The following is a 25,909-nucleotide window of genomic DNA, read 5'->3' on the forward strand; positions in this document are numbered from 1 at the left end:
CTGCATCATTGTGACAGAGGTGGAAAAAAGTATTTCCTAAGCAAAGATTTTGCAGTCAGCTCGCTGGGGTACTACAATCTCCCAACAAGCTGGCAGCAGCATACACAACCACACTGAGCTGAATATTTCATAATGTCAAATAATTTTGTGTGCCTAAACAATCTTCAAAATAAAAACATTTTGTCAGCCTGTAGGTGTACCCAGACAAGTGAGATGATAACTGTGGAAATGATGTCAGTCCCCTGGGGAATGGTCTGTTTCTCCATAGTGTCATAGTACAAAAAGCCTCTGGCTCAGGCAGTGTCCCCAGCTTTGTTTAGGATCACTGCTGTGTGCTCAAGGAAAAGCTCTTGGTTTGGATTGTCTGAGGGGTTTTATTTTTTTCAATTATTATTTCACTACGTAGACTGTACATGTTTTTATAGCCTACACAGACTTTGCAGTTGATCTTAAAAATATGTAGAGCTGGTTTTTTTTCTTTAAAATGCAGTCACTTTTAGGGACTCTGCACTGTACAGCACAGGAAACGAACAGTTAAGACTGTGGGGCAGCGAGCCTGCTGCTGGCAGCTCATTCTGCATTGACTAATTATTGTTATTATTATTGTTGCCACTATTGCTATTATTATCAAAACTGCTAACGAAGGTAATAAATACAGCAGCTGTTTTAGGTTAGCCTCTAACAGCATCTCCCTTTTTAGCGGAGCAAGGTCCTTGCTGAAACTGCTTCCTGCTGCAAAAGATTGTTCTGAACCACTTCTTCCATCAGGCTCACAACAAGCACTTTCCAGATACTCTAGCTCACCAGACACTCCTTGGAAATGTCAGATATGTCTTTTGTGAAGAGCTCCTATTTTAAATAATATATTAATATTTCAAGCAAATACTTGGCAAGCCTCCAGATTTTGCCAGTGGGTCCTAGCATCTTTGGAAAAAAAGATTTATGGGCAGTGCTGGTGATGGAGGGGTGGACACTGGGCATGTAAAAAGCATACTTTGTGGTTTTAGTGACGCATGAATTATAATCACAGATGGTAGTGGGGTGCATTCCAGTCACTGTGACAAAGATAAAAGGCAAGGTGAAGATTTGCATTACTAATTATGGGAGCTTGGTGTTCAACTATGCAATGCTGCTGTGGGTAGATTGCCTTTCAGAAAAGTACTGTTACATTAGCTGTCCCGCAAAACATCCACTCGGTCATTTTTGCATACAGGTAGTGTGACGTGGCAGAAGTACTACTTGTTGTGCAGGTGCGACTGGAGCGCAGGGCACTTGGGGGTTGCTCCCTGTGCTCCCCAGGTAAGTCATGTTTTACTGCAGGGCCTCCATGGAGCAGGGACACGTGTAGCTGCCCAAGAAAGAGGGTCTCAGCCATCCTGCTCCATCCAGGGTGAAACTCCGTATAGGTATGAGTCCTCTCCTTCCTGCTCTTTATGCCTTTCTCTTCTCCCTCTCCCTTCACTCCAGATTACAGTCCACCCAGTTTTAATGTGTCATCTGCCAGGCACCTTTTACCTTACTATTATCAGATGGGTTAGACAACTATTGCCTTGCCCTGGTCTTGGCTTACTCACAAACTCCTTCCCCAGTAAGCTGAAAGTGGTGTCTTTCAAATTTTTGTCTGGGTTTTTTTGTTTTTTTTTTTTTTCATCCAGATTCGTTGCTAGATCTGGCATGATGGCAGAAACAGAACTGTGGGAACAGGGAAAGAGGGTGGCTTTATAAACTGGGTCCTGCAACAGGGCTGCCACATGTGGAAAGCATTGCCCTCGTCAGCAAAGTGATGGGCTAAAGGGAGCCCTTTGCCCCCACACCCCCACCTCTGCTGGGTAAGTGTAAAACCTGCATTGTCCCTGAGTGTTTCAAATGCAGGGGGAGTCTCTGGCTTCAGCCTGAGGTTATTCTTCAGCTGCCAGACACCCAAGTGGATTTTTCGTGGTGTAAGTTTGTGTACTGCAGTAGTTTTATTTCCTGGAATGTAAAGTCAGATACACACCTATACAGAAGGGAGGGTACCAGCTGAGGGCAAGTAGATGTTACAGCTTAAACATCTGCATCTGAGTGGTGAGCTACCTCAGGCACCACGTACAGCCTGTGGAGTCCAGAGCACCATTCAGCTTACCTGAAAGTATGAGGACATCCTCACTTGTTTAAACAGTGATGACTACTAAAGTAAGACAACCCCCCCAGCTATTAGCTGTAAAGACTAGCTCAGAAAAAGAGTCCAAGTCAGCCTTCAGTTGGAAATCAACCCCTGGTTTCTTCTGAGTTAGTAAAGATTGTCTTCAGGGCGGAATTCGGAGAGGGAGAAGGGCAGGAGAGCCCGTCTGTGATTCAAAGATACCTTTTTCAATTTTTCCCTTTTCCTACTCAGTGCTTTTCACACATCTGTAGCAGCACAGCACCAAAGAAACTACAACACCACCTCCTAAAATGAAGCTAATGCTGGGCTGGGCTGACAGAGGCTTGCAGAAGAAGGTTTTAAAGCAGAGCTGTTTCAAGCATGCTAGCAGATGGCAGGTTATTTGCATGTCAGAAAACACTCCTGGTGGAGATAAGCAACCATAAACACCCACTCTTTGCAAGCCTGCTTTCAAGCTCAAAGAAACCTGACGCTCAGCCATGTGGAGGAATCATTTCTTTCCTCTCCGTAGCAGAAAGTTCACTGAAATGGAAAGCAGCTCTTACAGCTGAGTACTCCAACTGGAATTATTAAGTATTATTTAATAGCTGGCAAAATGATGTATTCACTTTATCTGTTATCATGTAAATTACTTTGTACTAAATGCACTAAACCATCTTTTGCAAGATTAGATTGGATTAGACACGTACTATAAAAATTACTCTTAATGAAAATGTTTAGGTCTGAAAGAGGATTTAAATATTATTTTCTATCACTTTAGGGCCTTTGTGTAAAGGAGAATCTGGTCCTTTATGTTTAAATGGTTTAAAGCATCCAGCTTAAACTGCATTACTCAGGAACTTCCATGTTGCCATTAATAACCCACTCTTAATTTGAAGTACAGAGGAAGAATAGTAATCAAAACCTGAATTTCCAGGCATTTTCTAATTCAAACCTATCTCTCTTTCCTATATTAAAGGATGAGATTTATACGCTAAGTTAACAGACTCTTAAAACAAGGCACTAAAAGCAGAGGTTATAAAGCATATATTTTACCTGAGCTGCCTCAGGGAGTCCTTCTACATCACACGCTTGCCTGGGCTGAGTTAATCAGGATTTAACAGGAAAATACTGCCACAAGCTTACCAGACCGGCAGGCACGGCTCCCTGCAAGGATGCCCTCCCTCCGCACCGCGTCATTGCTGTCCCTGCGGACAGCGGTAGCCTCTCTCCCCACTACGGATCACCCAGCCCCAGCCAGGTGCCCTGCGGCTCCCCCGCAGTTTCTCCTTCTGCAAGGGTGGCCGAGCCTGATCTCTGGGGCAGGAGAAGGTCCTGCCTTTGGGGAGGGTAGCTCCTGAAGCCAGGTCTGGGTGGAAGTCAGGTGCATCACCTGTGGGACTCACAGGGAGGCTGTTCTGGATGCCATCTTCTTCTCCAGCTCACCTCTCCTGAGCCGGAGCTGTGTTTTGTGTTACGCAGCCCCTTGCAGTGGGAATTTTGTAAATAGCATTGTAGCTGTCAGGTGGACAGACTGCACCAGGGACAGAAGTTTCCTCACTGTGGCCATCGCTGTCCCGGGCCCTCCTTCTCCACCCTCTCTTTGAGATTAAACCTGCACCTTCCCCTTGCCGGTGGAGTGGACAAGAGGTGCAAGCAGTCAGCCTGGCGGGTGAGGGAGGTGGGAGGGAAAGACTTCAGTCTGCAGGACAAGAGGCCCACTGTATCCTTGCCCAACCCCACTGCCCCTCTGGGATCAGCTCCCAGTCCTGGCTTTCGAGCCTGTAACAGACAGCCACAGGAAGAGACCTAAACCTGTGCTCAGCTCCGAGAATCCGAGAACTGTACATGCTCATGACATGTCTCAGGCAGAATGGACATTAGCACATGTTTAAATCTTTTCCTGACCCAGGGGTCTTAAGCACATGCTCAGACTTTAGGGATTGGTTCCAGGGAAATCGGTTTTGTAATTTGGAAGCTGCTTCCCAGCACAACTTGTGCGTTTGCTCTCCTTGAGTTATCAGTACTCAGCCTGAGGACTGTCAGGTGCAAGTTTGGGGTGGTCTGAAAGATGCAATTGCAGGGAGCTGCTGAGATGTTCCCATTTGGCCACAGCCCTTTTCCTTTCAGAACAGAGGGAGGTGGCTTTCTGCAGTGAGGCGATGCTCCTGGCTGGAGCATTTCAGCCCAGCTTGGGAGGGCATGATCCTGCCTCCTCAGTCAGAGCAGCACTGCTGTGTCTCCCCCCCTCACCCATGGGCACACGTCACAGTTAAAGGTGATTTAACAACCCTCAGGCCTCTGCCAGATTTTCAGCCTTTTACTGGGGGATCTTGGCACCTTCAGTACATTTTATTTTGAAAGAAATTAAACGACTTCCACCTATATGCTTAGGTGATTTTAAAATGTATTTTTACGTTATCTGAATGGTGAGTTAATATTGTACAAGATTTCATATTCAGGAAAATAAGCCTGCATTTTTCACCAGCCATTAGCCCTGCAACACCTAGCTCCCCAGAGCTATGAGACCATTTTAGAAGCAGACAGCCAGGTGGCAAGCCTGGCTCTTGCAGAGGGAGCCGCCTGCACGCCTCTCCTCTGTAACCCTGTTAAGGCATCGCAGGTAGGGAACAAGCGTTACATAAATTATTTTCACCTGCACAGCAAAAAGGCTGATGTTCCCCACTTGTTTGTTTGCTGGTGAAACATGGGTTGGTTTGGGGAATTTCAGCTGTGAGGCAGCCCGTATGTGGAGAATTATGTGGGATCTCTGTTTCAGCTCTCTGTGTTTTATTTTTGCTTTTTTCTTCATTTCACAGAAGTTCATTGAGAATACTGGAGTACCTGAGGGAGTTTTGGAACTCATTTTGGATCATTTTTCAGTCCCTTTTGATCTAGACACATGGTCCAGATGTCATCAGTCCGACCCAGTGATCCAAAAAAATCCCAAAGCATCTGCTCGGGGCTTGCCTTATGTACCTCTCCTTGATCTACTTATTTGCTGTGCACTGTACAGCTCTGCTCCTGCCTGCAAAGGTGCCTCCTTTCCCAGGGCTTAAGTCTGGGCGTTAGAGCCAGCCACTGACTGTTGACGGCTGAGTCCCTGCCCTTACAAACCTCTCCTCTGTGTGAGAGACAGCCCTCTGCTGCTGGTGGCTCTCTCCTGCTGGAGAAGCTCATTTTGGTTCCACCACCATAGGTCTTCTATCAGGGGTGGGTAGCACAAGAGAGCAGAAAACCTAGGCTGCGCGAGCTGAGCATGGGTCATGATGGTAAAAAATGTGCTGGGGAAGTGCCTGTTTCAGAAATAGGAGCTGAGCACATCTAGTAGCCTATAAATAAACAGCTCTGGGGCCCAGGCTTTCAGACACATGTATGTGTCACAGAAATGCCTGTTACAGCTCTTCAGCACTTCAAAACTGAAGTTATAGCTACAGGCACATGATGGGGAGCAAGAGTGTGAGGAGACCCGAGATGTATAGCAGGTCACATATGGCATTTGTAAATTATGACAGAGCAGCTTCACCCCCACAGACAAATGGAAGAGCTTGTGGGAGGCTGCCTGTGACCCTGGTCTAACCTGTCAGGCTACACCTGTCTTTCTTTGGGCCAACAGGTACTGCTTCTTCAGGTGGCAGCTGTAACCTGGTCTGTGTCCAGTAATCTGTGCTACCCCCTAACTGCCTCTGTCGCCCTGCCTCCTGCACGCAGAAACACAGCCCTGGGCACTCCCAGTGACCAGCTGCCTAAGGGATCCATCCTGTTCCATGACTATCAAATAAAAGAAAAAGGGATGGATTAAATTGTCAGTTAAAAAATGCAGTGAAGGTGTGACCGTGGCATTTGTCAGCTCAGTCTGTCTCACGTGGAGATAAGCAGTATAGGTACAAGGTAGCTTGAAGGTTAGATGAACTGCCAGTGCTTAATTTCTCCAGGGATGTGCTCTAGATGAAGCTGTACTCTGTGCTGACAGTCTCGCCTGCCGCTGTGTAAGAAGATGGCTGGTTGAAGCAAGTAGGGGCATGTGGGCTCATGTAAGCATTGCACCTTAGCCTTGAATGAAGACACACTGTGAGGAATTGCTACCTCAAAGGCTTGTATATCTGATTTGTGCAAGCCTGGACACCCCTACCTGGTATATCTCGTCTTCCCAAACAGGAAAGCTTTGAGGAGGCTTTCCTGAGGTAATTAATTTGCCTTTTTCCAGTCTCCTAAATCCATTCCTCTGCTCACTCACAAGTTCATTTTCCTTCACAGCATTCACAGGTGGCAAGTCTAGTGGATCTTTCCAGCACGGTGTGTGTTGCCCTGGATAACTCTGCCCACGGGCATGCCTCTGTCAGCAAAGCCCACTCCATCTCTCCTCCTGTTTGAGCCCCCAGATGCTCAGCCCCACTACCACAACAGAGCACAGCTGGCTCAGCTGGGCTGATACAGCTCCACTTGAGCCTGTACTGAGAGAACCGAGCCACCTCAAAATACTCTTAAAAAAAGATAAAATAACCCAACCAGTTCCCTTGCTTGGTTCAGCGTGGGTTCCCCACAAGCAAACGAAGCACCGCGAGTGAAGTGGGAACGTGGCATCAGGCATCACTGGTGAAGGTCGGGCAGTTGGTAGGTGAATGGCCACAGAAAGAAAATCTGTGGTGCAGAAAGCTGCCCGCACCATGGGAAGCTGTCATGGTCAGGAGGTTTCGGCTAAGTCTCTGAGTTTGCAGCCATCCACTCCCAAGAGATCAGAAGGAAAAACAACATGGCAGGTTAATGGAGGTGGCCAGAACATTTTGAGCATGGCTCGTATCTGTGGGCTTTTCCCTGAAGAGTTTCTTGTCTAGTGTATCTCTAACGCTACACAGAGCTCACAGCCTACACCTCAGATCACCATTATCTGGTGAGGGAAGGTGGTCAGATGGCTAAAATAAACAGGAGAGCTCACCAGAAGCCTTCTGCTGCATTTGACTTGTAACATGATTCTCATTTCACCTTTTTGCTCTTCATAAGAGGGCGTACAATCTGCCAGAGAGACTCAAGTAACAAGAAAAGTTTAGTCTCGTGATTAAGTAGAACAAAGTATTGGGATTAATCTGTGCATGGGGAGCAATACTATTTTGAGTGCAGTTTGGGAGAGTGCTTGGTCAGTTAACAGATAAGTCAGTCACTGGACAAGCTTTCAGGTGAAGCTCTGACATGTTCTTCAGAAGGGAATCATGAGGTCTGTATGGAAGGAGGAAACCACACACCCCGGGAAAGAATGCAGGGTTTTCCCTCTAAAGTCTTTCCCTCATAATTTTAACCAAGGCACATAACAGGAGACATTTTTTAAATGAATGCAAATCACAGGCTTACTACAGAGGGGTGGTTATCCCCAGCTTAAAACGTGGAACAGCCTGGCATTTAACTGTGCTGTGAGATTTCGAGCACTCCTGGTTTTGCACGGCACCCAGCACAACTGAGCCATTGACCTGACCAGCTCCTGAGTGCCAGAGCAATTAAAAACTGTTATTTAAAAATAAATGTGGCTATTGCTTTTAAGAGGATTGCAATTAGCATAGATTATTTCAGCTTAGACTCATGTACTGTGGAAAACCTCCTGAAATAAATTTTTTTAATGCTGAAGAATAATTATGAGACTTAGGAATCTTTGCTTAAAAATTTCCCTGTTAGCCAGTTAAAGGATGCTAATGCTCCTTATTTACACCTTCAATATCTCATGCTTTCATATACTGGCGAATGTAGAGGGCTACCATTAAGCTGTGAAATGTCTTTGTGCAGACCAGGGTCTGCCAGGCAGGACCTCTGGAAGCAGGGGATCACTATCCCATTTCACGTCCTAACCAGCTCAGTCTAGGGAAGTGTACCACTTTGGTCCCAGCCTATTCTGGTTACCATCACGGTCTCTGAACAGCTGGCTATTACTTATTCTCACGGTCAAGCCTTTTGAAGCCCTCCACAGGGTCAAGAAGTCAAGACTTCTAGTTGCCAAAAGTGAAGCAAATAAAAGGCAAGTCCGGAATGGTGAACCTCCTCCCAAAGTGCCTGCAAGCCCATGCGAAAGAGCAGAGAGTAAAGCGGTCCCTTTTCACTGAGTTCATCCTGGAGACAGGCTTTGCCATGCTATTCCCCCGTATTTTATGGCAGCTCCCTCAGCATGACAGCAGGGGACTTTGGCCCCTGAAATCCCTTCCTTACTACTGCTGCTGACCTCGGGGCTGCTCTGCAGAGCCAAACTTTGTTGTCCCTCCGCAGGAGCTGAGTTTCTGAGAAAGCTCTCTGCTGCTTATCAGCCCCTCTTCAGAGGTGATGAATTGCTGCTGATAGTCCTCTTCAAGTGAGCCAAACAAACCAGGAGGAGCTGTGTAAGGCTTTGACATTGATTAAGGCGCATGGTAGGGTTGTTATCCACTGTCATGTGTATGTCATTAGCTATTAATTAAGCTAAGTAACAGATAAACATTGGCTTTAGGAGCCATTCCCAGGCATTAAGAGTTTGCTCTTACTGTACATCCATACCCTAGCATCTGTGGAAAGCAAGTTAAGTAGCTCTTAATTTCTCTGGATGTATGTGTTAAACAGTGTTGGCTCTTAATTTTAGAGAATGTCATCTTGCTTCTGGCATGGCTGAAATTTTATGCCATGTTGTTTTTAGGAACCTGCCCACTGTCAATCTACACCAATGATGGCAACTAAAGCTGTTTGGGAGTCATCTGGGAGTCTGAAAAGGGTTTCTGGGAAAATCCTTGGTAGGATGATATAGTGCATTATTTGAGTTGGTGCTGGACGACCTTCTTGGCTCTGAAGTCAAATGCCTAGTTTGACTGGCATGGGGTTATCCCAACAGTCACTGCTCCTCACCCTTCCTGCGGTGCCTGTGATGGCTCCCAGCAGTCCCTAGGCTGCAGGAACCCATAGGAAACATGCTGGACTCATGCACGTGCCTGCATGAGCACCTTCCAGCCCAGCTGCCTGTTACTCTGATGCTCACCCATTGTGTCCAGTCCCCAAGTGCAGAGGTGCCCATGGCAGCAGCAACTGAGCCAGGACATGGGGGTGGCAGTGCTAGCGCTGCCTGGACTCACTTACCAGTGTGGCTGTCACTCAGACCTCTGCTAATGTGCCCATGCCTCTGCACATCCATCCCAGTAGTTAGCAGGTGGTTTGAGTCATTTTGGCTGGTGAGACATCACCACATGATCCATCTTCTTGTGTCCAGCCATGAAGATGTATCCCTAGGCACTCCCTAGCAGAGGGACTGGCTTTCCCTGGCTTTCTGCGGCTGTGTCACTGGGGTCCCTTCTGGTACCGCTGACCATTACTCTAACGCCTAAAGGTTAAGCATCTCTTTTCAGACCGTGCTGTTGCTCTTCACTGAGACATCAACATCAAAGGCAGGCAGAGGGATCTTGGCCCCAGAAGCAGGAAAGTTTCCTGTTTTCTGCCTTTTAGACAGCAGCCTCAGCAAGCGTTAGTTGAGTTTAGTGTGTATTTTTGACATAGACGTTCTTGGAAAATTCCAAATCTGCAAAATTTGCAGAAAGCATTCTATGGAAAGGAAATAGCTGCTGATTCAAAATGACGGTGTGTATGCAAGTAGGAGCTGCATTTCTCAGGAGCCAACAGAGGATAAAGCTATTATTTTAAACCTGAGTAAAACTGGAAAAGGATGGAATAAGACCTACCTTTAGTTACATATCATCACAAAACACATCCTAGTGATGCTACAAAGGAAAATTTCATCTGTGTCTTCCTTATTCTCTACTGTCATGTACTTTCTGTACTAATTACTAAATGTTCCTGGAAGCCTGAAAATAAAAATATTAAATACTTTGATTCTTCAGACACGACTTCTCTATTCCTTTGCATTCCCTATGCTTTATTCTAAGCATGTACAGTCAGTTGTTTTATATGTTTAGCCAAAATAATATTTAAACAAAGAAAATGTTTTTAACATTGTTCCTAATGGACACCTTACTATCTATTGTTATGGTAGATTCAAGATATCAGATTTTGTAAGGTACTAGGTTTTGAAACCTTGGTGCTCTGAAGATCCTCGAGTCCAGAATATGAAACAGGTGGAGCTATAGCTTTCATCTCAAAGGGATTTAACATAAGTAATGTTCAGAGTTGAGTTTTCTCAGACTGTGCCTTCTCACCTCAAAGACAGAGAAATGTTTTCTATCTTTGTCTATCATGAAAGAAATTCAAGCTGCATTATGTCTTTGTGGATGTCCCATCTAAGACTCACCAGATGCAGCAGCGCTCGCTCAAGTCTAGCGAAGACTCAGCAGTAGCCACAAAACACTTTGTGGCACAGGTTTTGCATTAGAAGTGAAGGAACCAGCTTTGCGGGGTACATCACTGCTAAGGCTCACCCATCTCCTCCGCCACTTTGCTAATAGGGCCCTGGAAAGTAATACCCCTGGAAGGGTTTTGAAAATCCAAAGTAGCTTTTGCTGTTTTGCTAGATAAATATGAGGCTTTGATTTAACGTATCTGTGCCTGTCTCAGCGTATGGTACCTAACCACCACTCATCTCCCTAGCTTTGCCTAGACTCTCCCTCTTAAACAATCCCTTTTTAGAGTGTCTTGCTTTGTGCCAGGCACTTTGTTTGCCATCCGCCTGAGCAGATGGAAGTATGCATGCCTCTAACAAATGTGACCTTGTTAGGCTGTTTGCCCTTCATGTCTGAGTGAGAAAGAGATGTAAAACGTTACACCCACTACCTTCCAGTGGGCGAAGAGACTCAAATGGCGTGCGTCGCTGTGAGGTGTCTCTTGGTAATGCTGCCTTGATATGATCAACATTGCAGCTACTGCTTTTCGGCATCTTGGTGCTGTTATAAAGCGTATGTTCACCCGCTCACGCGCACACCAACGCTTGCTCTCTCTTCACCTCCTGGAAATCACACCTGGGGGCTAAACGTGGTGCACTGGGAAGCAGCCGTGGCACAGTGCATGGTATCAGTGGCTGTCCTTTTGGCAGTTGTTAAAAGGGAACTTGAGAGATAAGCACAAAAATAGAAAGGTAATGTGTGAATGGAAACAGAGGATAAATAGAGGTTTGTGAATAGTTTTGATCTGTGACTTGATCCTAACAGAAAGTTCTAAAAAATGACTGCAGTCTACTTTGCCTGCACCACATTTTGCTGTGGTGAAAGTGGGATTTGTCTCACTTTATACAAGAAAGATTCAAGTCTAAAGTCTGTGGGCATGACCAAAGAAGCGAAGCATCAGCCTCCAGAGGGCAATTCATCTGACCTCCCTTAGATGCTTACCTGTCCTTTGGAGCAGCCTATTCATTCCTAGAAAAAGACACTCTCAGCCCTTGAGAGCTCCAGGCAGTTGCCCACAGAGAGCTGTTTAGTGCCACTGGATGTACCCTGGGGTCTCTGAGACACGTGTATGGAACAGGAGGGAGGACACAGGAGCTGGAGGTGACCTGTGCTGTTGTTGTGGCTGCCTGGGGTACCCCAGGGCACCACACAGTGCACGAACCACTTCTGTGTGGACAGATGAATGAACTCCTCAGCTTGCAGGTCCTTATACCAGGGATGGTGAATCTTTCTACAAATACCTCAAATAACAACACTCAGCTCATTGCCTAAAAAGAATAAAAAATGTTCCTGTTATAACTCCATGAACTGCAAGCAGCCATGCCCCACCCCTGCTCCTCTGCCAAAATGTGCTACAGGGCTGAATGCGAGGACCAAGAACTGTTCCCAGCATGAATCACAGCTGAGGGCAACATTTCAGTGCCTTACAAGTTCCCTTCCCACCATAAGCATGTCTTTAGTGGAAGAGTGTTGCAAAGCGACGAGGGAATCCAGGAAAAATGCTGCAGAGCTGTGAGGCTGGGGAGTGTTGGCAGTGAGCAAGGAAGGGGGTGCAATTCCGTTCAGTCTATCCTAAGCCTTCTCTCCCTTCCTCCACACTTCTGCCTAACTTCCAAACACTCTTCATCTACTGCTGGCATCTCTTTCTGAGTTCTGTGGCTGCTGCATATGAGGGAAGGAAGAATATGCAATTAGAATATACTAAGGTATTATTAGGGATAAATAGAAATTTTCATCTCTATATTCACATAAGATGCAGCTGGCACTACAAGTATTTGAAATGAAATAAATCTAGGCCCTTTCAGCACATTTAAGACTGCTGAAGCCTGACAACGGGCAGCAGAATGACTTGGCTTTAATCCTCCGCCCTTCATCATCGGTGGCAGGATCCCACCGATGCAGTGAGATAAGGATTGAGCTACCAAAAGCTTCACGTCTGTTTTCCAGACTGGGCAGTGTGGGTGACTGATAGCAGCTCTTAAGAAGTATTAGCTCACTGAGCAGTTGTTAGCAATAGACAAGCAAGGCTTGAAAGACAGCCTAAAAATCAGAAACAAGTTAGCACTCAGGACAACTTAAAAGCAGCTACCGATAGCCCGTATCTCTCCTTTGTTCAGGGTGGCGAGGAGGCTGCCAGCTAAAAGCGTGTTCTCTCCTTTTAGGGTGTAAGTCCTTGCTGTCGGCAAATTGTTTTCATGTTTGGTAAACCAGCCAGCTTGTGACCTATTAGTTACTGACAAGTGAAGAGGGTACTCTTCTATCCTTGGGACAATAATAAAAAAGTAATAGGCCAGATTCTCAAATCTGATCTGGCACTTCTGTGGTGTTCAGGAGATGAAAAGGAGCTGGCACACTTCCAGGTGCAAAACGGCCAGCCAAAAATGCCTCTCCCGGTCACTCCACCTCACAGGGAGAGCAAAAATTGAGAAGAAGCAGGTAGAGATTTGCCCCGTGTAGAGCTAAGCTTAACCCAGGTCACTGCATCAGTGTAAGGGAGGTGTCTTAACCCACAGCCTGGGAACAGGCTGCTGAGATAACCCAGCTGGCCTCACCCTGGTAGCCCTCATTTTCTGGATCAACCCAGAGCAGGCTGTAGGTCAATCAAATTACTCTGATTACAGCTTTCTGCCAAGCAGCTTTTCTCGCAACAGTCCGTGGAGGTGCAGGGCTGTGCCTGAGGAGGGGAGAAGAGAGGTTATCAGCACTTTCTGAGTTACATTTCAGCAGGAGCAGAAAAGGAAGTGAAAAGCTGTTTGGAGCTCCTCGATTCTTTTCTCATTGCTCTTGACCCACAAGAAAATTGTAAACTGCTGCTTTTCCTTCCTTCCTGCTTGGAAACACCTCTCCTGAAAGGGGTACGAGATTTCCATCCTCCTCCTTAGTTGCTCTCCCCATAGCCGAGGAAGGAAAGGCAGCCCCAGAGACACCAGGAGGTGTCTCCAGGCTTCGCCGTTGCTCCAGAGAGGAAAGAAACATCTTTCCTGGCAAGGAAAAGGTTGGCAGTGTTAATCATTGCCAATGCCAAGTGTTAAGGAAACAACAAACAATGAGACAGATTTCAACAGACTAGAGATTAAAAGCAGCGCCTCTGGCTTGTGTTGATGTCCTCCTGGTACTGGAGCTTGTGATGCAAGGAAAGGTTGGGTGTGAGTGGGAAGGGAAGGATTAGATGTTACTTTACAGGCTTTCTTTACCTATCACAAGGCTCAGTCCCCTGTCTTCAGGATCTGGAGCTGGAAGTAAAAGATCAAATATTATTTAACCATTGAACAAAACAATAAACGTGCACCACCATCAAAGCACAACATGTACTGGCCTTTCTCTCCTAAAGGAGTTTCTGAAGAAGACATCATCTCTACCACAACTAAGACCTGAGAGAAGCATGCAGTCTTGCAATAGAAATGTCTCAGTTTTAGATTTTGTGGCTGTGTAGACTCTTGCTTTCTTTGGCCACAACCTGGGAATCACAAACCTTCCCCACAGGTTTGATATGCTCTACTTGTAGGTTAGGTTAGTCCAAAATTTTCCTTCCAAATTATTTTTGGTGAAAACAAATGTAACATTTTTTTTTCCAATTAAATATTTTATTTCTGAAATTAATGTTTCATTTATTGAGAAAACAATTTAAATTAATTGAAAACTTGACCCTGGGACCTTATGAAAGCTGTGGTTCAGTGGTTCTCCTCCCCCAGCTTGATTCCTGCCCTGCCCCACTGCTTGCTCGGTGAGCCTGCTGTGTGTGGAGAGGATGGGGATGTGAGAGAGCTAACAAACAGTCACTGCACGGGCATTTCTAAAATACCTTGTTCTTGGTTGTTTGGTTTTTTGTTTGTTTGTTTGTTTTTGCTTTTTTTTTTCTTTTTTTTTTTAAATAAAAAATTATAACCTAGAGGTTTCTGTTCTTTTTTTCAGAAAATCAAGTTTTCCTTGCAAAGTGAGGGCGAAGCATCCATTTTCTACTCAGCTGGTACAAACTATTTTTGCACCTGTGCCATTTGGCACTAGATACAGTTATTATATATCTGTATTGCCATAGTGCCTAGGAGCCCTGACAGAGACCAGAAACTCATGCAAACCAGAACAACATTTCTTTTGTGAAGCTGAGGTAACAGATTTTTAGCTGACAAATAACAAATCCCTACATTTGTTTGACAAAACCCTTTATCTGTAAGATAATAAACCTGAAAAAAATGCCAGTATATATGTGCAACATGTACAACAGATACAACTAGAAGTAGAGACTTTTTTTTAGCAATTAGAAACCAGAGCAAAGTCCTGCTGTTCTATACAAATACAAAATGGAAAAGTAGCTGTTAATTACTTTGTGTTAGATTCAGCATTATCAAATAATGCATAAGCTCAAACAGAAACCTCTCCTTTTTTGGGGGGGCATTCTGTGTGGATTCTCTGGTGTCTAATGAGGAGACCACCTCAACCCTACGTGCTTCTAGGGTTTTGTATCTTTAGCTAGCTGCTTATTTTTGTGACTCTTGTAGAAAAAAAATATTTGTATTTGAGAGCACTACCCTTCCAGCAATGTATATGGAAATTATCAACGGGCTTCCGTGGTTGTTGAGTGACATACACACACATAGTATGACTGGACAGAAAGACATCTGCAGTGATGTACCTAACAAGCTGCTCTCCTTTGAAAGTTCTTCAGAGTTTTGCAGAGTCCAGCTGCCTCAAAACCTTACCTGTCTATCAAATTAAATAGGAAAAGCATTTGGAAGGTAAGTTCCTATTTTTGCCTTCATGCTGTCATTTCAAAACCTTCCCTAGAACCAGCTCTAGTGTTTTAAAGAAAGTCCCATGAGGGAAGGGAATGTTGATATAGTGCTGAGCAAGACCAGGAACAGCATGGGAGGCTGTACGCCAGGTTTTGCTTCGTCATTCCGAAATTTAGTTCTGAGGGAGTTGTGAGTCACTTTCATGGATATAAAAGTAGAAAATTCATACAAACCCAAGGAGAGCTATGGGCTTGTATTTCCAGTTCTTGGCTGGCTGCTCAGCTCTGCTTTTCTTGCCTGCTTCTCCATCTCATCCTTGGAATTTCTCAGCTGTCTGCTCAGTAATTGTTTGGTTTATGCCCACAGCCTTGCTAGTTTTGTCACTCAGATGCTGCAGGCAAAACAAGCATGCTGATGTCCAGAGAAGAAAAGGGAGGGTGGGTGGATCAGATCATACCTCTGCCACATTCATACCTGTGCCGTGGCTGACCTGCTAAATTGACTGAGGGTGTCTGCCCACTGGGTGCCCCAGACAGTCCCAGCCACCGCAGAGGAGGTCTGTTATCTCCTGACAGTGTTTGGGAGGGAGGTGAGGAGGAAAAAGAGGAGTCTTCAGGCAGAAGAGAAAATGAAATGGGAGATTTGCTTGTCTCTGAGATTAATGGCCTTCAATGGCAAATGTTAAGGCAAGCCCAGACAGGATTCCTATCTCTCATTCAGCTGTTGGGAAGCGGGTGGGTGGGAGGGGTGGGGGGCTGGGGGAAGAGAGAGAGAATTAATTTGATATAGTTGTTTCTGGTCCTTGAGTAAGGACGAGGCAGTAGTTCCCAGAGCAGATGCAGATGGGTTAGGCAGCAGTGTGGGCAGTGTTGGTCAGACACTCATCAGCCATCAACAGATCCCAGATCTCTTCCCTGATCAGATTGTGGCCAAGACAAGAGACACATCTACCCCAACATTCAGTTTTCCTCTACCAGTGCAGAAGACACTAGTTCCCAGCCTGTTTGACTTCAGAGGAAGAAGCGTTTGACCCTACTCATTGCCCTTTCAGGTAACAGTGTAAAGGCCTCCTCTGATTTTGACATCTATTAAAAATAAATAAGTTAAAAGGTCACACAGACTGTGATTTATGGTAAAACTTTGACTGCTGTGCAGAGCTTTGCTGTATCATGGGAGAGAATAAGGAGACTGCTCTTGGCCTTTTCTTTTTAAATTCATAAGGGAGGATAGGTAGGAGTTTTTTCCTTCATCTGCAGAAGCGATTTAAATTACTACACTGGGGAAAAAAAATCTATATAAAGAATGTTTCACTGAACCACTGGACCATATGATTTGTTTTCTTCTGCTTTTACTGGGTTTTCTTTCAGGTTACAAAGCATGGTAACTGAGCCTTTTTATTTCTTTCAGTTCTACTGATTTATCTTTTCCGTCTTCTTGCTTCTTCCAGAAAGCTTGCATAATAGTCAGTCGTCTGCACCACCTCGGCTAATTATACGACAACGCCATAAGACTTTTGATGAGGGATAAGAAGTATGGTTAGGGCTTTCTTCTTAGCTGTTTCTGATGCTCAGTTTTGTACCTTCACTAACAAATTAGAGGGAATACACACAAAGGTCAGCATACAGTCTGGTTAAGTAAAATGACCAATGAACAACGCATTTAAGGTTTTCAAATGGTCCACAGGACTGAATTTTAGTCAGCAATTTCACTTAAGAAACAGTAGCTGATTGCAGATTAAGCTAAATGGGGGTCATAAAAATTTCTGTCATACCAGGGCTGCTCATTAGCCCTTGTGAAACAAAGAGTTTGGTCCACCCACAACACTACCTCAGGTTATCCACCTGGGAAATGTACCCAGGGAATAAGCCTTCTGTACTACCAATGTAAATGGCCAAAATTACAGCTGCTTTCGAGAAGAGTGTTACAAAGCTACTGGTAATCAGGGTCTGACCGCATGTGCTGTTATTTAGAAAACAGTTTGCTTTTGCAGGGAGAAAACTGTAATGACATCTGGTTACAAGTCCAGTCATCTCGGTAATCTGCCTCCAAAAGTGACTGAAAATATATATGTAGAGATGAGTACAAGAACAGGAATCGTCCCCCACAGTATATTCCCAGTATCCAAAAATGACTGTCATGTTGATTTTAAGAAAGAAAAGTATGGTATGTCTAAGCAATAAATGTAAAAATAATGTAAAAGGCTACAGGTAGCAAAGTTTAGAGCGCTGCACTGTAGGAGTAGCAGTAATGACAATTTAGCAGGAAATACCACTTTGATCTGCAACTCTCTGTACTTCTGACCACGAATCATGAGAAGCCAAAAAAAAAAAAAAAAAAGAAGAGTCTGAGGAAGCCTGCTTAGGATGACGCATTTATAACATTTCCATAGGCCCATCTCCCCTACCTCCTCCTCATCCTATAGCTCGTTCCAATAACCAGCAGGCCATACCTAAGTGCCTGCCGGGTGGTGAACAGTGAGCGTCATCCTCCTGTGCCTGCAGAGGGGCCACTTTCAAGTCAGCAAGTACACGTCCAGGAAAAACATCTTTTATTTTTGTGTAACCACTGTCCTGTGGCCTCTTTTTTTGAAGTTTGTTGCTGAGTCTTTCAACAGCTGTAAGCCTCCAGATGTCTCTTATCTCAACTGCGAGAGCTTTCTGAACAGTTTTCCTAGCCTGCTTTTCTGTGGTTTGTAGCTCTGAGGTGAACAATGTTTTCATGGGACAGAAAGTCACTTAGTGCAATCAGCTGGCCAGCGTTTTGTGGATCATTAGGCAGCCTAGCGCAGGAGGATTGTTTGGAGGAACATAGGGCAAGCGGAGGGTACAGTGATGGACATTTTTACTCTGGCATATCCTGAATCGTGAATGCTTGAATAATTTATGCTTACGCACAGATTCCTTGGTGAGAGGACAAAACAAAATCTGATAATGTTTCTTTTAAGCAAGTCTCAACAAAATCATAGCTCTTGCTTGCCAAATAATGAGGCTGCTGTTTTTCCTCTTTTTTTGAAGGCATTGTATGAATTTTTGTAGTCTTGGGTTATTGCCCTGGGGAATGGCCTATAATTTGAGTGACTGAACATACTGTCTTTGTTTTGACTTTGAATGGGGTTGGTTCTAAATAAAATTATGAATAACAAGACAAAAACAGCAAACAAATAAGGAAGCATCCATGTGACCAGCCCAGACAAGACTAGCCTTTTGTACCCAAGCAAATTGTGTGGTGGGAAGTAGATCTGCTCACATTGCAAATGACAATTAAAAATCCTCATGTTGACTGCAAACTTTGCATGCTCATCATGCTGACGGTTTGTGTGCTTCCTTACACTTTCCATGGTGGACTTTCTCAGGCAGCAGAGAAACCCCTGCCTGCAGTGGGAAGGTCATACAAGTTCAGACAAGGAATATACACGAGACCTTCAGCATGGGTGAGCCATTGGAACCACCTACACAGAGGAGCAGGGGGCCCATGAAGGCATGCAGGCCACCACAGGCACATTCCCCTTCTGGAGGGGTGGGATGAAGATGGAGACCCAGGGCTAAGGACAAACTGCTTCTGGAAGAGAATCAGCAACAGGGTCTCTGGCAGTTGTGTGGGCACAGAGCTGCCCACGCAGTGAGACAGATTCACTTTTCCCAGTTGGCACATCCCAATAATTTGTGGCTTGCCATCATTTCAGGGCTGTCAGTCAGACTGTCTTGGTCTGACTCCCCCCTCATCGGGCAGCTGGAGAGAGGCTGCACAAAGGGGTGCTCCTCTTGGGTGCTGCAGAGCATGCTGCTTGCCACTACTGTGTGCCTCGCCACACAATATGGTATGCAGGCTGTCCATGTCCTCCAGGAAGGGACAGAGACCAAGAGATGGCTCCATACATGTTGTGGGCACCTTGAGAAAGAGTTTCCTGGCTTTTGTATCAAACCTGGCAGCTGCAGACAGAGCAGCTCCAGCAGCTCCCAGGCTGCAGATGCTTCTGGAACAGATGGCTGATATGAACAAATATTTAGGGGATTAAAAAAAATAACTGGTATAAAAAGAAATATTTATTTATTAACTTTGGTCAAGGCCTACAAACTTCAAGTTAATAAGATCTTTATCCCCGTTTTCTGCTTTAGAACTGATCCAGCTAGGGTTCATACCTTTTCTGGTTTAAACTGAATCCTATGCTGTAAATCCTAACATGTAGGCGATGTGCTGATGTGTGGGAATGGAGGGATGAGATAGAAATATAAATACCCTGAGAAGAATGCAAAAAAAGGGGGAAATACAAGGTAAAATGATAATTTAAATGACAAAAAAAAAAGCAATAATTTGGTTCAGATAAAGTAGGTAAGGAAAATACTTCAAATATAATTTTTATTTTTGTTATATCTCTTTGAAAACTGAAAGTGTTGGTAGCTGGCTGAAGATTCTGTGGGAAAACCTCCACATTTCAGCAGTGTTATCTTCTCAGTTTGTTCCTATGACTTCTGTGTACTGCTGTTGTGACAACAGATCAGTTACAGCTATTCCAGTTTCCAATTGAATTTGGATTAATGGGTCATTTTAAGGTCTTCTCTAAATCAGCGTCATACTCCACATAAATTACATGTCATTCAGGGTATTTTGGAAGTAAATAAAATGTTTGCTAAAGCCCATACATTGCTTTAGACTTTTTTTAGCCGCATTGTGCCTTTGTCCTTTTTCCAATGGAAAATAGAGAAAAATATAGTCCAGGATACGGTACAAACTTTCTCTGTTTAGCTGTATGGTGTTAATATTTCATTTTAGCTCTTCACAGTGTATAAACTTGAAGCTCAGTGAAGTAAATGGGATAGCTGGAATTCACAAACATAGCCACAAATCCTATTAGCACAGCAGGTCTGAAATGCTCCCTTGTGCATGAAACCTGCTAAGCAAACGCAAAATAGTCACTTTGGGTTGAATGACATTTGCAACTTAGTAGTAAAAATACTTGAAGAAAATGTTCTGTTTAAGCAAGTCTACTTTTTCCAGAAGGAGCCTACTAAGTCACTTAAAACTTAACGTTTGGGAGAGGAGAGAGAAAGCTAGCCAAGAGTGGTTCAAAACTGCCGAGATGTCTTAGTGAAGTGCAAGAGTTGGGTTGTGACAACAGACAGGGCTGTTACATGGCAACTGAGGAAAAGCAGGAGTGTGTTTAGCTTCCAGCAGCGCTAAAGTAAACAGGTAAGAGTGCGAGGCTGGATGAGGATGTGTATCTGTTTCACACTGGAAAGTGCTATCCGGGATATCTAAACACACTCCTAGAGCATGCTTTTCCAGCCAACACTTGACTTCCACATCCGTGCCCAGGTCTAATTCAGTCGTATAAGCAACCTTATTCTAGCTGCTATAACATAGACACTATGTGGGATGAAATGCAGTCCATTTTTTAAATTAACTATCAGTCCCAGAGGCTCAAGAGTAGACACTGCAGTGACATTTAATGGACTTGACTAGGTGGCTGTGACCTGCACTGTCTTTGTAGGACTGAATCCTCTATTCCATCCTAATGTGTAGAGGTAACAGATTTTAAAATCTGACCACCTCTCTCATCTGCTTCACAACAAAGTCCATAGTGTTGTAACCTTCTGGGGAAAAACCAAACCAAACCAAACCAAAATAAAAACACCCAAACCCAAAAAAAAGAAAAGAAAAAGAAAAAGAAAAAGAAAAAGAAAAGAAAAGAAAAGAAAAGAAAAGAAAAAGAAAAAGAAAAAGAAAAAGAAAAGAAAAGAAAAGAAAAGAAAAGAAAAGAAAAGAAAAGAAAAGAAAAGAAAAGAAAAGAAAAGAAAAGAAAAGAAAAGAAAAGAAAAGAAAAGAAAAGAAAAGAAAGGAATAAGTAGTTTCCCCAGAAAGATTTGCCCTTACTCAGAGACACCTAATGATAGCAAATACAGTATTTTCCAGCAACTAACAGCCTCACAGCTGAAAATATCTGCCATTGCTTCTGGTTTGAATGCACTTGGATTTAACTTCCAGACATTAAGACTTTTTTTTTCCCCCCCTCACACAGGAAATTACACAGAGAAACTTAATCTCCCTTCAGTCTGTTTTGAAGAATTAACAGTTTCTTCCTGTCTCCGAGTACACAGCCGTTTTTCCAGCCTTCAATTCATTCACTGCAGTCTCCGTAGCCTTTCAAGTCCCCTTGAAAATGGGGGCACCAAGAATTACGTGCTATTATCTGTGTTGACAATGGAGCTAAATTTACCTCACTGCTCCTCAGATTATATACCCAAGATCTCAGCTGTTGGCACTGCCCTGGGCAACTGTCCTGGTCCTTGTATGCCATCACCTCTCAAGCTGCTGTATGGAGTCAATATTTCTGATAATATGGCTCCTCACCCTGCAGGGTTGGCCCAGCTCTTTTCCAGCTGTGGTCCTTTGAGGTGTGATTCCCACTTAGAGTCGTATCAAGGCATGTTTTGGCTGTGAGACCACATCTAATGATGGATACACCCAGAGGTGCTCGTGGATGCCCTAGGGTGGAGGTAGACACTAAGTCCAGCTTCATTCTGGATCACCATCCTTTCATCACTGCTGTGCCTTTCTTCATCATACATACCTATCACTACAAATAATTTTATGTATGCTCTTGAATTTGAAGTGATGAGCAGAGTTCAACTCTAATGCAGATCCCTGTGGAACATGACTAGAAATGACTATGAATACCGTTTATGAATACCCATGGACAATTTTTGGTGTCTGTCATACAGACAGTTTAGGGCATCTAGTGTGCTATACTGATAGCAGTAGCCCTTGTGTCATGTAGAATTTCTTTAAGGAGAACCTAAGTATACTCCTGCTGTCAAGCTCCTTTATCTTACAAACTGGCAATCTCATCAAAAAGGGAAATCAGACTTTCTTTATGAACAGATCGATTTTCCATAAGGCCATGCAGATCAGCATTAATTAAATTCTCTGCCTTTGCTCCGTCTTTTATTTTCAGGGTCTTTTATTATTTTCTGTTTGCTAATGTTAATAATAATCAGGCTGAACAGCCAGAGCTAGTCTGCTGCTGACACAGAATCGGCACATTCCCACACTTCTGGGATTTGCATGGTGCTCCAAGACCTCTACAAAATTAGTATCAGAATAGTTGATATTGTTCTTTTGCTACCTCCAGTGCAAATTCTCACCGAACTATCATCTTAAATAGTTTGCCATCTCCCTCTAGCCATCGGCTGGTATCACAGCAAGTATTTTGCTCCTGGTAGAATTAAAATTCCTCTAGCAGTCTGTGACCCTGGTACAAGACAGGCTGTACTGCTTGTGAGCAGAGGCAGCTAGCACAGTACCAGCAGTGCACAAAGGCAAATGCTAAGGATTGCTGATAAGGACAGGTAAATAGCCCTAGGTGCTCTTCCAGCAGCCAGCCAGTGTATTTTCTTTTGTTTTGCTATACAGCTTATTTTCTAATTTGAATTAATTGTCTTTATATTCCCTACATTCACTTTTATACATATATACATAAGTGTATACGCTTTCACACACGTCTATGCTCCCACTTTCACTATTAACAAATTACACTTGCAGAAGAGGCCCTTTTTAGCTACATCTAAGAGAACCTTTGGATATGCAGCTTCCATACCTGTCCATGCATTTTGCCCATACTGACCTAGCCAAGGTAATGCAAACCTGGTTTAACACAACTGATTAGCTGTCTGCCATTGCTGGCTAGTTCAGGGGGTGCATTCACACAGTCCTCCTTTATTCCTCCCCACTGAATGGGTGCGAGTCCTTAGAACAATTTATCAGCAGCACCGTGGAATATATTGATAAAGTAGATCCATCAATGGCTTGACTGTGCAGAGGTCTGTGTAAAAGGGAAAAGATGACTAGTAGATGATAGGAAGAATGCTGCTTACTTTATGCACTGCAATAATCTAATTCAAAGCATAAATTATTTTATACTTGTAGGCCAAACAGGCATACTGTAGAGAGCAAACGAGAGCATCTAAGATGGGCTTGCCATTTGGTGAGCGCACCATATGAAAGCATGTGTCACTCATTTAATTTAATGTATGATTAACAACTCCTGAACATGATTAGCACTTCTGTAATTGTGATTGATGTGTGAAATAGCTCAGGAGCCTTCCCACAAGTGCAGGTTCATTGATTGCTAAAATGGAATAGCAAATACAGTTGATCATCAGCGACCCAGTATTTTGGAAAGTTCCAGAGACTCTTCCAGCAATGTCCCAGTAAATTTCTAATTACATCTGACATTAGTGGCTTTAACCATATCGCTGTTTTTTTTCAAAGCTGGCATTCAGCTCTGAGATGTTCTCCAACAGGTGGCCTTTAGTTGAACAGTTACCAAGTGACAGCAACATTCTGCCCCTGCACATAAAATACTAGGGATGTGACAGAGTCAGGAGACACCATAAAGTAAGAGAGAAAAGCATCTAGATGGATAAACTGTGGCTAGTTCTTTTTTTTCCCCTTGTTTCCTTTTTTAAAAATGAGCTTTTCTGACCTTTGCTCTTCTCTTAAAAAGCCTGGGTTTGCTCGCCCATTAGTTCACTTCAGCCTTTCTCCACGGGCATTTGGAAGGCAAATGCTGTGTTCATTTCTGTCCTTCCCAAAAGACTAGGTGCTACAAGAAAAAATGTTTGATAGAGGGTCATTTCTCTTTTAAAAAATAAGCTTCTTAGTGCTCTTCAAAATTTATAATATTTTTTTTTTGGGGGGGGGGGGCGCTGCTTGGTGGAGACAGTGTAGTTGTGTGACTTCATATCGTTGTATAAAACCTTGGGGTTTTTGTTTCATTAAGTTAAATTAAGGCTTTATGGGAGAAGAAGTGTACTTCCTTCACCTCTGCTGGGTTGCTTACACTCCTCGGGAGAGTTTTACAGAAATTGCCTTGGCTCCTCCGGCAGTGCTGTGTCCAGGAAAGCCAGCAGTGTTTCATGAGCAAGAGGAAAGGGGCGCAGTTCTTCCCTGGGGATGTAAAAGACAGTGGCCAGCTTTCCTGGGAAGCACAGTGCTGGCCATGAATTAAGTCTGAGAATCTGGGGAAGTCCCTCTTCCTTCATGGTGTGGAAAGCTCCTTGCTGAATGAGACTCACACCCTGGGTCTCCTGGGGTGGCTGCTGCCCATTTTGGTACACAGAGTGAGCCTGGGAAGGGGCTAGCAAATGCTCTGGGTTCAGACACACTACCCTTTCCTCTCAGGGAGGTTAAATTCATGTTTAAACCACAGCCAGGCTTGCCAGCGCCAAGCAAGCGTGCCCCAGGGAGGCAGGGCTGCAGGGACAGCAACTCACCTGTGCTGGGGTTTTGGTTCCGTACCACGCAACACGCTGGGACCACAGAGCCCCCGGCCTGCCTTCAGTCTGGGCATATTTCCTCCCCACTGACAGGTTTTGAAATGAAATCTTCACACTCAGCTGGCAGGGAGGGCTGGAAACTGGTACATGGTGTGTGAGCTTCCAACATCGTGTGGGAAGAAAGGGAGGAAAGAGAGTGGGGACAGGATGAAAGAGCCAGGTGTGAACCTTTTGCCTCTTTAGGCTTCAAAGTATTTCAGGCTTGCAAGCCAAAAAGTTAGGTTCAGCAACCACAGTGATAATACTATAAAGGAGCATTTATAACTGTGTATTTATGCTCCCATGGGTATTGCTTTAGCAGCTTATAAGGCCTTTACACCATCCCTGGATGGTATTGTCTATTCAGACTAAACCCCTGCCTTACAGCCACACTGCTTCTGTGACAACCAGCCCCAGGTGCCCGGCTGAAAGCAGAAGATATTGGTGAAGAAGGTAGAAGAGGGGACTGATGATGATGAAAGGAGAGGCAGATCTGCCCTCTTGTGTGCAAGGCATCTACTGCATCTTTTTCTAAATTTGAAATTTATTTTCCTTGTAATAACAAATCAGGAAAATGCACAAATGGTTTGAGTGTTTTAAACCTTACCATAAAAAGAAGAACAAGAAAAAAAAGAATAAAGGCTGAGGTAATTTCTTCTCAGGAATTAGTTTGTAGATCCGAAGGTAGCAGACCAATGTGAATGGCCTGGCCAAGAGAAGCTGCTCTGAACACTTAGGCTATCAAACTAGAGACTATGAAAACACGAGTAGTACAGACACTCCAAGGAGGATAAATCTAATTGCAAGGGAAACTCAACCAGCTGCAAAATTATTACCCATTAAAAGTAAGCCTTTTTTTTTTTTTATGAGGGAGGAAAATAGCTTGAGAGTTTTCATCACACTCATCACAGCAGTAAGGACCAAGAGAGAACATGTGGGCTGAGGCAAGCATATTTTGCCAGCCTTAATTAAACCAGAGAGGGACACAGGGAAGCTGACTTCACAGGGCTGGTAAGGTCAGGCCGAGCTTCCATGTTCTCTTCCTTCCAGCTGTTTTCCTCTGAAACTTCACAGCCAGTTGCCTTAGTCCCTCATCTTCCCAAATCCCATATATTAGACATGACACTATTAAGAAATTAGAAACCTGGGCTTCTCTGGACACCAAGATCAAAAGATCAGAGCATTGGCAAATAAAGAATGGAGCATGGGGTGTTCCCAGCGCAAAGCTCAGTCTGGTCCTGCCATGGCACTAGGCGGCCAAGCTGCCAGATCACAGCCTGCTGCTCATTTTCTGCTTGCAAGCAATTCAGTGACATCTGTTCAGGGGTGGAAAGAGCCCTAAACAAGGGTTTTCTCTGGATTGGTCTACTAGGAACATTCTCCCCCTCCCTGTCTTTTCTTCTTTTATTCCTT

The 25,909-nt window shown here is 44.3% G+C and overlaps 1 protein-coding gene across 1 annotated transcript in view; it reads right to left on the reverse strand.

The window, feature by feature from the left end:
- The window catches only part of FHL2 (four and a half LIM domains 2), a 63,554-nt gene extending 60,262 nt beyond the window's left edge, over window positions 1-3,292 (reverse strand). The window contains exon 1 of the mRNA XM_027782447.2: window positions 3,179-3,292. The gene's annotated coding sequence lies outside the window, so the exon portion shown is untranslated. The remainder of the gene's footprint in view (window positions 1-3,178) is intronic.
- Between the last annotated feature and the right edge of the window lie 22,617 nt (window positions 3,293-25,909).

This window comes from Falco peregrinus, chromosome 4 (assembly GCF_023634155.1).
Source record: "Falco peregrinus isolate bFalPer1 chromosome 4, bFalPer1.pri, whole genome shotgun sequence".
In the NCBI taxonomy this organism is placed as follows: Eukaryota; Metazoa; Chordata; class Aves; order Falconiformes; family Falconidae; genus Falco; species Falco peregrinus.